The sequence below is a fragment of the Alligator sinensis genome, unplaced genomic scaffold (assembly GCF_000455745.1).
Source record: "Alligator sinensis unplaced genomic scaffold, ASM45574v1 scaffold1166_1, whole genome shotgun sequence".
NCBI classification, from domain to species: Eukaryota; Metazoa; Chordata; order Crocodylia; family Alligatoridae; genus Alligator; species Alligator sinensis.
The window spans coordinates 657,511-670,553 of NW_005842631.1; the positions used below are offsets into that span (position 1 = coordinate 657,511).

Below are 13,043 nucleotides of genomic sequence, written 5' to 3' on the forward strand. Positions count from 1 at the left end.
TAGGAGGCAGTGCTTTAATTAGAGCAGCCCTGAGTGGCTCCTATGGCTGCACTAATTAAAGCATTGCAGCTTCTTGTTTATTAGCGTCCCTGTGCTTAAAAATGGCAGTGGGGGTGCCTGAACTAAAGCTCCTTGAATGAGCTTTAGTACAAGTGCCCACACCACTATTTTTAATTGTGTGGATGCTGATAAACAAGATGTGGGAGGCAGCTGGAGCACAGTAATTACCACGCTCCAGGCTCGATTAATTGAGGCTGCTCCAATGTGCTGTAATTACAGAGCATCAGAGCAGCCTCTGTGCTCATGTACAGGCACCTGGAGGTACTAGAATTTAATGTGCATTAACTAAAGCACATCAATGCACGTGTAGATGCACCAACTGTTATGCTGCCAAAGGAATGCCACAGTGCTGTTGTATACCTGTTTTATTCATCTCATACCAGTAGATGGTTTGGTCTTGTATTGGCTTTAGAGCACAGAGAATTTTCAGATGTCTACTTGGAGCAGGTGTAGGATCCCTTTTCACTGCAGCAGCAACATAAAGGCACTAGTACAGGACATAATCTGTGTATCAAATAAGGTAGGCAGGCCCGGTGCGCCCACAAAGCCTTAGACACTAAAATGCTTTTTTCCTGCAGACAGAATCCCAGACCAGAAACAAATTAATGTACCTTCATTTGTGTTCACACAAATACACTAGTCGGAGGATAAGGTCATGGCACTCTCTAGAAGCAACGGAGTTTAAGCTGACAGCATCTTTCACCATTCATGACAGGCATCAAGTTGATTAAACAAAATACATCTTAAAGTACTATAATACTCTTATGTTGTACTGTGCTCACCATCAGGTCCTAATGTTTTTTCCCATGGGCTGATCACACCTACAAGCACCCCTTTCCCCATTCTGCTTGTCACTGCTCCCCCAAATCTTTCTTTCTTCTCTCTATTCAAGATATTTCCATGTTAAGGCAGTTGAAATTGTCACTATTATTATTATAGGCATCACAATTAAGTACAGTGTGCAACATAGTAATTAAATATCAAAACTTAAACACAATGGGAAGAACTTTTAATATTCTACTAACCAAAATAATGCATCTTCATAATAAAATCAATCATTTCCAGAATGACAGATCAGGAAAGTGAAGTGGGATTAAAAAAAATAAATAAAAAGGTGGCTCAAACCAAATTACCATTAATGAAAAAATTATTCCCAGCCTCATACAAGTTCAATATAAGTGACTGTCTTACTGAAACATGGACAAAAAATTCCCATTGAGCCCTAGCCATTTCACAAGAAAAGTAGGCCTTTTTCTTTTTAAAGTTTTAAGCTGCATAATGTTAAGAAAATTAAGTGATCCAAATTATAGTCCCAATTTAGAGAGGGAACATATTCACACATTATAAATCTTAAAACAAGTTAAAAGAAGGGTATTAAGGAAGACAATATGCCAAACCCTAAAAAGACTTTGAGGAACTTTTTTTCGAACTATAATGGACAAAAAAATAAAGGTTTAGAAAAATAAAATTATATAACTAGGAACTCAAAAACACACAAACTCATTTAAGAATTATGTTGATAACAAAGGATAATTATGTTGAATTAAGACATTAAAATTAAGCAATATGATGCTTGTTGGAAGAATGGATATGGAATTAAAATTTAACTGTGTACCTGTTCCTATGTCTTGTGGTGTGGTTGGTGCATATTTAAGGGCCAGATTCAGCACAAATAATGGCCAATCTTCTAAGTATGTGCATACATGTGTTCAAATAATTTGGGAGAATTCTCCAAGGTTTGTTCTCCCGGTAGAAAAACTTACCTAGATATGCCTGAATAGACATTTGCATGCTGAGCTCTTAGAGAACAAAAAGCTTGCAGGTCTGATGCTCTGCAGCTGGGGGGCCCTGTGCACCCATCTAAGTGTGCTCTGAAGACTCCCTTAGACTGCGTAGAGACAGAACAGCAGCAGTGCACAGGATAGTCCTGATCGACTGACTCAGACTGCGTGCATTTCCCCACAGCACAATGTGAGGATTGTGAAGAGGGCATGTTCTGTTCCCTGGTCAGCTGGAGCAGCAGAGTCTAGAAAGAAATGCAGTTTCTCTCTGGTGGGAGAGTGAGAACAAAGCACTCTTGGATGCTGGTAGACTATGCTGGTGGATTATGCTGTGAACACTCTCCTGGGAGTGATTTAACCCTGGTTGTTGCCAAATTATTTTTCTTTTGGTGTGGTCATTTTTCCTTTGGGGAAAAAAATCCTGAACTTCTGTATGCTTGTGGTTTCTCCTGGGAGAGCAGCAACTCTCTCAGGAGAAACTGAATGTTTGAACATGGCCTGAGGAGGAAGACTGTAGAGAAGCTCTGAAACATCTCTGCATGGCTGGAGTCATACTATAGCATAGATCCAAAGAACCCATACCTGTGTGAATCCTATGGCCTTGCCATTGTCCCACAGATATCTATTCACTTGTTGGCACTGGATTTTACCATCACTTTACCACCACTTGCCATTGCATTTTACACAGGAAAATATACAAGGTAGTGATGAATCAGGAGTTCCGTATTTTTAGAAACCAGACAAAATACAAAGGTAACCATGCCTTTGCTCTAGCAATTCTACTCGTAAGACTTTTAGTACTCTTGTTCAGCAAGCAAATCGATCAATTAAATTTATATTCCCCACCTATCCGAAGCTGTTAAACACTTAAAAGTGCATTTCACTTTTCTCCTAACTCTCATAATGATAGGAGACTTACAAAAACTACAAAAATGTGTCTCTTCTCACTACAGCAGAAATACAAATTTTTCAGAGTACCTATTTATTCTTCAACTTTTGCTGGGCAACTACATTTTTTCTGTGTTTGGACAGTTTTCAGTGATATTACCTGGCATGTTTTTCACTGAGGCCACTGACAGGAGTTAAAAAGAAGGTGTGCTTGGTATGTAATGTGCATCCCATTGTGCTTCCTGCCATGCTGCACATGCATGGCAAGAGGTGTGACTGTGGGATCAAGTATCAGATTTTGTCATGCCACGCTGTCGGTGCAGGCAGCAATTCTACAGCCTGCGCTAGTCTTTGTTCCTGTGACTGGAAATGCAGGGTAAACCCCCCTGGCTAGGAGCTTCTATCAGCTAATGAGTCTCCCAGCTGCAGGGGTTAGGGATCCACCAAGATTGGGAGCTCCCAGCCGAGGGAGCTCATTGTACTCATCCAGCTGGACCCCCTGATCAGCTGACTAGTAAGTACTCCTAGATTTGGGAGTATATGGATTTGCGTTCGGGAGGCTGAGAGCACTGGCCATACATCAGTTAAAGTCATGGTATGAACCAGCAACAATATGATTTCACATATTTTGTGTAGTGACTTTAGCACTTATTTATTCCTCATTTTATCATGCCATTAACTGAATGAATGTGAAGCTACATCTGTGTAAGTGTAACATGTCAGGGGCCTGAGAGAGAGAATCCCAGAACTCGGGCATTTAACACAGCCAAAATGGGGGAAATTTAATGTAACCTAGAATATAGTTGGATTTCAAATCAAGAGAAGCCTCTGTCATAGTATGAGTATAAACAGGATGTTATATCCATGTGCATAATATTCTGGCCTGTAAATATCAGTGACCAGATAGACAATTTAGTGAAACTGGTACAACTCTCAAATAATGTACTGAGCTGCTGATGAGTTGAATGAAACAAAGTCTATTATTTAATGTCTTATCTATTCTTAAATGAGAAGCAGAAAGATCCTTCCAGCAGTTGCACTGCTTGTTATTCTTTCAGTTTTAGTCCACTCTTCACTGATTTCAACACCACCTACTTTCCCAGCTCTTTACAAGACATGCTTTCTAGGTGTCATCTGTTAGCTAATTAGCTGCAAGCTAATTTTCAAGGAACTTGTAAGTAGCTTTTCCTTGAAACCCAATGTTAAAACAGACGAGGAATATCTCTACTTGCAATGCATGCTGCCAGTCATATTGACAAATTTCATAGAACTACCTAATAATTAGCTGCTCTCTTTCCTTCTACAGTTGTGGTAGTAGTTGGAAGATACAGGACCTGGACAGAACACTGAATTACCCCAAATCTCTGGTAGACGATGATGACAATTTAATTTGAGTTGTATTATCCTGTTGAAAATTCTTAATGGAATGGAGCAAGACTTTTCAAAGAGAAGTTTATTTTAATGAAGGTCCTGGCTTTGGGGAACCCATGGAAGAGGGGCAAGGGCCAGGAAAAAATGCACAAGCTCCTTGCTTTCTATTTATGCCAGACTTCTAGAGACAGTAGCGTGAGCATTGTGGACAGGGCATAACCGAGATCCTCCAGAGGCAGAAAACTTCTGCCCCACCTATTGGTAGAATACTTCCTGTATGACCAGTGTCACACTTGTTGAGGAGCTACTTATATTTGTATAATTACTTACATAGATACCTACTAACCTAATAACCATATCAAAATTCTTTCAAAGCTTGCCCTGGAGTTACCAACTGTCATGGAGCCAACTTGATCAACATAGACCTGGAAATATAATCCACTTTCTCACCACAGTTCTTGTGTATTATATTCATAGTTTCATGGTTGGTAGGGTCGGAAGGGACCTGAGCAGATCATCAAGTCCAACCCCCTGCCATGGCAGGAAAAAGTACTGGGGTCAAATGACCCCAGCAAGGTGTTCGTCTAACCTCCTCTTAAAGACCCCCAGGGTAGGAGCCAGCACCACTTCGCTTGGAAGTTGGTTCTAGATCCTAGCTGCCCTGAGAGTGAAGTGGCGCCTCCTGAATGTGGAACACTGCAGAGGTGTTGGCACTTTTCTATTAAAGGCCTCACTTTAAGGTATTACTCAGGGTATATGCAGATGTAACAATTGAGTTGGTAACAAAATAGACCATACAAGCTGTTACAGTGAGACTATTGCATTTGCCTCATTCTGTGGTAATGTTTAGGAAACCCACTCCAGTTTTAACCCTGCTTCATTCAGGGTCAAATTTAGAGAGCTCTAACTTGTATCACTATGGCCCCAGCACATGTTCATTTAGTGGTGTAATAGGATCTGATCCCTGATCCCAACAATTGTGCCTTCTGCCATGTCTCACAATTTTGGGATAGGAGATCAGATCCAAATCATGTCAATATTACCAGTGCAGGGAAAGACCAGGATAATAATCCCAGGCTCCCCATCTATCAGAAAGTTCAAAGACGCGTGCTGCAGCCTGACACGCACGGGCAGGGCTGGGCAAGGCAGGGCAGTCAGCTGCTTGTTATCCCTGGCTGGTCAGCCCTAGGTCTGGTTTATCTGGGGCTGCCCTAGTAGACAATCAGCGGACTGTTGGCCCTTGCCCAAACATCCCTGGGTTTTTCCCCCACTGAGTACTTTAAACCCCATGCCAGGCAGCTCTGGCTGCGCTACCAGGTGCAGGGTTTAAAGTCCCCAGTGGGAGAAGCCATTTAGTTCCCTCGACTGTGAGCCTCTGATTCCTCCCATGCTTGACAATCCAGCCAGAAGTTCTGGGAGCAGCGTTTAAAGTCTCCAGCAGGGAAAACACTCAGACTAGCCCCCTGCCTTAGCGTGCTAACCTTGGCCCCGGGACTTAGCTGGTTTTTGGTCCTGGCCACACATTTAAAGGCACTTTACAAACCAACCATAAAAATATGCTGCATTCTACATGGAATATTTTTATAGCTCATTTCCCATTTTATGGTGCCTTAAAATGGGTGAATAAGTAGCATCCACTATTAGCATCCATTTATACCACGATTAAAATGTTAAATCATAGCATAAATGTAATGTGTGAGGAGGCCTATTAGATCATGCAGACCTACAGTTAGATGGCAACAACTTCTCCATGCTCGAGAGCAGCCCTTTTCCCTCCTTTTTTTAAGGTGGGCAAAAATGTCTTTTTGTCCATACCCTGAATTCAGCTTTACTGGATGCATCTGCCAGGAGAGCTAATAGTTGTCTAAATAGGAGTCTGTTACAGACCTTGGCCAGAAAAAGGGAGGACAATACGGGGAGCCAAGAATATGGCATTAAAACAGAATAGACGAAACAATGAAAAACAGTAAGGTCAATAAGGTTCATTCCTTGGAAGAAAGTCTTTACTGGCTGTACTTGTTCCTAAGTAGGGCTTTCTCTGATTTAATTTGTGATTTAAAAAAAATTTTTTTTTCTGATTAAAACTCACGAAAATCTATGTTTTCCCATGATTAAAATGAAACAACACACACACACACACACACACACACACACACACACACACACACACACACACGTCCCAGTAGAACAAGTTTTATTGATATATTTACAATTTTAAAGCAATTTGGAAGTCTACCAGTGCCTCAATCGCTATAATAAAATAAATTCGAAATATCTGTAAATGTTCGCGATTGATTTGGGGTTTTTATCATGGAAAATGAGAGCTCCCCTTGCCCCCTTCAGTCGCCAGGGCATGGGTCCAGTTGCAGGTTGTCCCCATCCCCACACTGTTTTGTACCATTGAGCGGCCCTGTTATGCCGATGCCCTGCCCATGCCAGTACCCCTCACTCGCAAGTCACAGCCTCCCAGCCCTGCTGGTCACACACAGCCTCCTGCCCTCCCCCACACCGCCCCCCAGCCCTGCCAGAAGAGGCCAGAGCTATGGGACCAGGGACCCAGATCCACAGCACCCTGCCCCCCCAACATCACCTGAGCCCTAGCTGCCTCATGTGGGAGGTGGCAACTGCTGCAGTGAATTGGAGTCCAGAGCCCAACTCCATCTCCCCCATGTGTAGCACAGCTAGAGCAGAGCCCATGAGGGCATGGATGGATGCAGCCTGCCTGCTGTGGGATCAGGATCCCTGCCCTGCTGCACTCCTGCTGGGGCTTCCGCAGCCCAGTGGGCAGGACTTGGTGTGGCAGGGCAGAGCTGGGCTGGGTGGGGAAACTCGGTGCTGTTGCTGCGAGCCCCTTGCTGCCATGGCGAGGCACCCTCTTCCTGCCCAGCAGCAGCAAGGGGCACAGCCCTGCACCGCCGCCCCTGCTGCTGCCAGGTAGACAGGTGGCACCTTGCCATGGTAGTGCGGGTCTGGTAGCAGTGCTCTGCCCTGCCCTGTCCTGCCACACCAGGTCTCACCCACTGGGCCACAGAAGCCCCAGGGGAAAGGCAGCGGGGCAGGGGAGCCTTCCCCCGCCCTGCACACAAATCTGGGGAGCCCATGTCCCCCATAGCCTCCCTGTCACAGGACTGCATGGAGCAGTAGGGAGCCAGCCCCCCAGATGAGCCTCCCATGGCTCCATCCTGCTCTCTGCCTGGGCCCTGCAGCCGTGCATTCCAGCCCTGGGCCCCAAACCCTACCGCCCATCCCAGCTGGGTAGCATCCCCAGGCCTGCCCAACTCCCTCCCTCCCTATGGGGGCCTCAGCCTTCCCCCCCACCCCTTCCCCACCAGACTTACCTGTGGGAGCTGCTCTCCAGGGTGCCTGGCAGCCTGTGTGCATGTGTAGCCTGCAACCCACGGTTTCCCACGTTTCCTCTTTGAAGGAGAAAATCTGGGTTTTCCTCCTTAAAATGAGAAAATGTGGGTTTTACCACGTTTTTCCATGGTGAATGGAAAACCCGGATCCCTGTTCATAAGTAATCTCATATTGAAGTTATAGTTTTGGAAAGGAAGAGGAAAGTGGTTTAAAAAGACCGCTCATTAGTTCCTTGTTGGGAATCTCTTGCAAAATGTGGGAAACTAGCTTTGTACCATTGTGCTTTTATAGAAGGAAAAATATTTCATAGGTACAGTAATATATTTCTAGATACTGGAAGGATTTATTTTTTCTGTGTGGCCTATCTGTGACAGTGTTACATTATACCTGTGAAGTTTGGCAACATTTTCAGTATTTTACCAATAGTGTTAGGCTGCTTGCAGAGGTTAAAAAACAAAAACAAAGAGGCACTTTACTTTAAACTCCATACACTCCTGCGCTGGGCCCAGCGCATGCCCAGAAAAGGCAACGCACTAATTGGACCCCACTTGCTTGATATCTATATAGATTGGGAGCTTTATTGGGTGGTTTTGGCACTTTTATCTAATAGCTGATTGAATCAGCTATTGGGTAAAAGAGCCAAAAAGCCACGCTGAAGTGCCTGATCTATACAGATACTGCAGAGCCAGGTCAAAATAACATGCTGCTTTTTCTAGTAAAGCATGTTTTTTGTTTGTTGGTTTGTTTGTTTTTAATATCTGCAAGCAGCTATAGTAAACTTAATTTTAACAGATATATATATTAATTAAAACTTTAAAAGATTTAGGAAACAAGAATAACTCTGGACCATCTTTCCCCTTTTGTGTATACAGAGCCTAGTGCCTTTGTAATCTGATCACGACTGGCCACTACGAGTCAAAGTAATGCAGAAAAAAGGTAAAAATAATGTTATAATCATAGCATTAATACTAATATAATCATGCTATATTGGTATTATTATATTCCCAGAATAGGGATAGGGAATAACCAGCCTGACTAATCTTTATAACAGTTGCATTCCATTTTCATCTCTTTTACTCAACTAAATCCTAATCTTTGAATCAGATCCCTATAATTAAGACCAGATGGCAAGTGCATTTCTCAGTAGATAACCTATGAGCAAGGTTTTCAGTAAGAAATGCAACCCAAAATATTGAGGATCTTTTTTTCAGTTAAAATATTGCTTAGGAGCACTGTGAGTTATTGAGTTAACAGATTTTGCTAATTTAATTTTTAAAACAGCATTGCTCTTCTATTTCTTTAGCAATATATAACCAAAATCTACATTGAAATCTACTTTCAGTTTTCTAAGTCATTAAAAATCATCTGACCTGGAACTAAGAAGTAAAAACATGTGCAGAACTGATCACTTAGTTTCATTAATATGTATAAACCTAAAATCAGAGTGTCTGCAAAGATGCACGTGCAAAAGAGTTAGGAAATTAAACATCTTGGGTGAGACGCATCATTTCTCTTGGAATTAAGTGGGGAGAGTTACTTTGACCATTTCATAATTTATTTCTCTAGCTCAGAGAATGTCTTGGTATCCTATTAAACTGTTCATTGGGGGTTTGCATTTATGTTTTTATTTTACTTGGCTGGAACCCTGCTGTGTATGATTTCTGCATGTCAAGAAATCGTTGAATCCAAGTCAAGGACTTCATCTACATTATTAACAATTTAAAACAGTCCTCAAGGTGCCTTAAATATTTTGAAGGGAATGTGCAGGAAAGTATACGGAAGTGAACAAATAAATTAAAAACTCATGAACTGGTTTACAGTTGGGGGGCAAAGGTTGAAGTTGAAGTGAAGAATTCATGTGTATTTGGGTCCTGGGTGTATGTGTGCTGCTGGTGAATTAGAGACCTCTTGCCCTGCTTTGGCACCCTGCATAGTGTACATACAAACTCTTCTACAAGCCCTATGCATGGTTTAGTGGCCAATGCTGATATTTTGGGGGAGGTGAGGTAAGTAGGGAATGTTCTGTGGAATCTCTTTTCACCTTCTCTCCTTATTTCCATATCCTAACTTTCCTTAGTTTCTTCTGTCCTTCACTGCACAGCAAAATGGAGCATAGTTATCAGAAGTGCTAAACAATTCAGGCAGTAACTGGAAATACGTAACAGATAAGCCCTCAGTACCTTTTCTCTGAGGAAACTCAGCAGACAGGAGTTCAGGACTGAACTCTGGGTCTTGAGAGAATTTTTATGTTTTTCAGATACTGTGAGTAGGTTCAGAAAACTTTGTGTGCGATAAGAACCTATATGACCTACTATCTTGGAAGTACCTGAGGTTTATGATTATGCTATAAAATACTAATACCTTGAAATATTTCCAACATGTGTCAGTGTGTAACCATAAATATTTATATACTGGACACACACTATTTAAAGCTTGGTCACAGTCTTCCCGTGACAAGTATTAGTGTCTGTACCAACAATACATTAGTTCAGGAAGAAGAGGGATTTTAACACAGTTTTTGGGATGTTGCCATTGCATTCTGCTTTGATGGGGTATATTATTCTTATAAGTTATTTTACAGAGTCAGTTTACTCATCCAGATATTTTTCAGAAGCAGTCTTAAAACAATACTTCTACTTCATAGCATGGAACAATTTAATTGGTCTCTGGGTGCTTAAAACTATCCAAGACATTTAAAGCCCTTGGCTGCTTCTCTTTTAGAAGTTTAAATTCAACGTAGGTCTTCTAATGAAAATCCATTTGTTTTTAGCTAGAAAGTTTAGCAAGAATTGCTGTCCCAAAAGTTGGGAGCTTTTTTTTTTCAATTTCAAAACTTATGTACATTTAAACTTAAGTTAAAATGCTTAACTACCTTTTACAGATGTTTGAGAATGTTGTAGCTCGGTGACTTTCCGGGTACCCTGCCCTGCAGTCTGCCATGTATTGCTTTCTCTCTCATCTACAGAGCTTTTGGGTAGGAGGAGAAGCATCAGTATTCTACATAGTTTCATGTTGGGTCTCTACATTTTTGAAAGAGCAAGGTTGCATTTTGTGAGTTTTAAGGACATTAATAACCTGTTTGGTTTTTTTTGCTTCTGATTATTTGTGTGGCTGTCAACTTCAAAAAGGCTCTTACAGCTTAGCACTGGTGCACACTTAAACATTCAGTACTTCATGGAGTTAATGGAGTCCGAGAAATTTTATCCTGTAAACATCCTCTTCCTTTTTATTCCTGTAGACTTACCCTAATGATTGATATCCTATGTGATTGATTGTCCATTTATTCAGTATTCTAGGAAAGGAGTGACTTTTATTACTTTTTAATCCCATCTCCCTCTGTAGGGAAGTCTGTTCTGATCTCTGTGGAAATCTCTAGTCAGGCCCTAGTCCTTTAAACCTCTGACGGTTGATGAGCCAGACTTTTAAGTTGAATCTCAAATGTAATCAAAGCACTGTATTAGAATAATATCCATATGGAGCTCTTACAAAATGATACATTGCAGAAGTTGTTTTTACAAACAAATGTTTTTACTCACAATTTATTTATGGCAATGCAGCAAGGGAACACTGGATTTTATTCTTGGTTACATATGTTTTGGTATTTTTTGTACTAGGCTGCTCCAATGTTGTCACATTTTATACATCAAGCACATCTGGGTGGAAACTGTTCCTAATATTATATTTCATAATATAAAAGGCATTTATTCACAATGGCTCATATGAAGGAAAGACTTGGTGCCCCTATTTTAGAGACTACTCATACGTGTAAAATTACTCTTAATCAAAGTGAGATCTAAAAATATCTTCCACAGGGAAATGAAATTCAAGCATACCGTCAGCAGAGAAGCCACAGAAGTCACTACAGATCTTCTTGCTGACATGTGCTCATTCTTTTGCTAATGAACTGAAACGTCTGAAATAATACCCTTGCACCCTGACACCTACATTTTGTTGGCTGGCAATTGATAGCATTTGGAAGAAGGAAAAAGAGGGGCCTTCTGTACTTGGCATGTTTTATTTAATAAATGTATACATGATGTTAATATTTGTATATGGTATTTATGCAGAGGCTCTAAGTCTCTCAGATATCTGCTAAATGAATAGAATTAAAATGAGTATAATTTGGGTTTTGCTTGCATAGTATCTCTTTGTTTATGCTATGAATGAAAAATGGTTGTCACAAATGAACGGAAAGCTCTGCGCAGTATGTAAGCAGAGGGAGAAGCTGCAGGTTTGTTTTCATGCTGTCTTTTGCCTCTATTAGCAGGAGCATTCCTGGTCACAGATGGAATAAGATTCTGTAGGTATTGACACACAATCCTCAGAATATACTATTCAGGATACATGTTTGTGATCCATATAGAAAACTAGATCCTGGACGTAAAGAAAATAGGGTTAGTGTCTCTGAAAAGGTGTCAGTGATTGGAACTATTTTTTATTCCAATGAAACATAAATGGGTTGGTTTGCTTACAGGCCATTTCAGTCAGCCAGCTCTTAGGAACAAGTTTTCTTGGGAGCGTGTTATTAGCTGACTGCCACTGCTTTACAGAAAAACAAAGACTTCTTTCTCCCATAACACTATTGAATATTAGTCACCTAACAAAATTAGCAAAGTCAATAGTGTTTTCATCATACCTATTTTCTGACTAGTATTCTTCATTTTCATTTCAATCATATTTTTGGAATTGAGAATTTTCCACTTGTAATATTGCACGGCAGTACCATTTTGTTGTTAGCTTGGGTGAAAGCACAGTGGTTCATGGGAACAACAGATATTCTGAGGACTCTGGAGATATGCCTATGTAGTGAGTTGTCACAGCATGGATTCAGGTGCCTAAGTTTAGGCAGCAAAGTTTATTTGCTTGTTCTCCCTCTTCTCACAGATAGCGACCACTTGAGAGAGGAAAAGCTCAGGGTTCCATTAGCGTCTTAATACAGGGGTTTTCAGTCTTTTTAAAGAACTGTACCCTTGGTGGCCGTGTTTTTAATACACAAACCCCCCCGGGGAGGGGGGGGGGGGGGGGGCGGCGGGCACACCCACCCCCCCGGGGGGGGGGGGGGGGGGATGAGCGGCCGGACATGGAGCTGGGGTGGGGGTGGCTAGCAGCTGGATGCAGAGTGAGGGTGTTGTGAGCAGCGGCAGCACAGTGTCTGTGTGGCCCTGCCCTCGCCCCATGCTGGCCCTGCTCCTGAGGGGCAGTGGCATGGGGGGGCCCCGCATACCCCCTGGGATCTTTCAGAGTACCCCCAGGGGTACGCATACCCCTGGATGACAGTCCCTGCCTTAATAGATAGTTTTGATCTCATGAGAAATGTGTAAGGAAAGATGCTGGGGCAGATGCACATACTTTATTCAGAGAACCAGATTTTGCAAGAATACTGGAAAAAAACCGAAACTACATTTTTGTTTCGTGTTGGCATCTCAACTGTTAAACAAAATAGTACAATAAAATTTTAAAACAGCATGTATCTTATCCTCCTTTTCCTATACCTTTGTTTTCAACATTGCTACACTTCTGTAAAAAATTGCACACCATTTTCATCTGATACTAATTTAACTTTGAACTAATGTAACTTGCACCTTT

General features: G+C 41.8%; 1 long non-coding RNA gene across 1 annotated transcript; it reads left to right on the plus strand.

Annotated features, from left to right (window-relative positions):
* Window positions 1–4,035: 4,035 nt before the first annotated feature.
* On the plus strand, window positions 4,036–12,429 carry LOC112551858. Its single transcript, XR_003096182.1, has 3 exons — window positions 4,036–4,096; window positions 8,330–8,393; window positions 11,270–12,429. It is a non-coding gene; the product is annotated as an uncharacterized LOC112551858 (long non-coding RNA).
* Window positions 12,430–13,043: the final 614 nt, after the last annotated feature.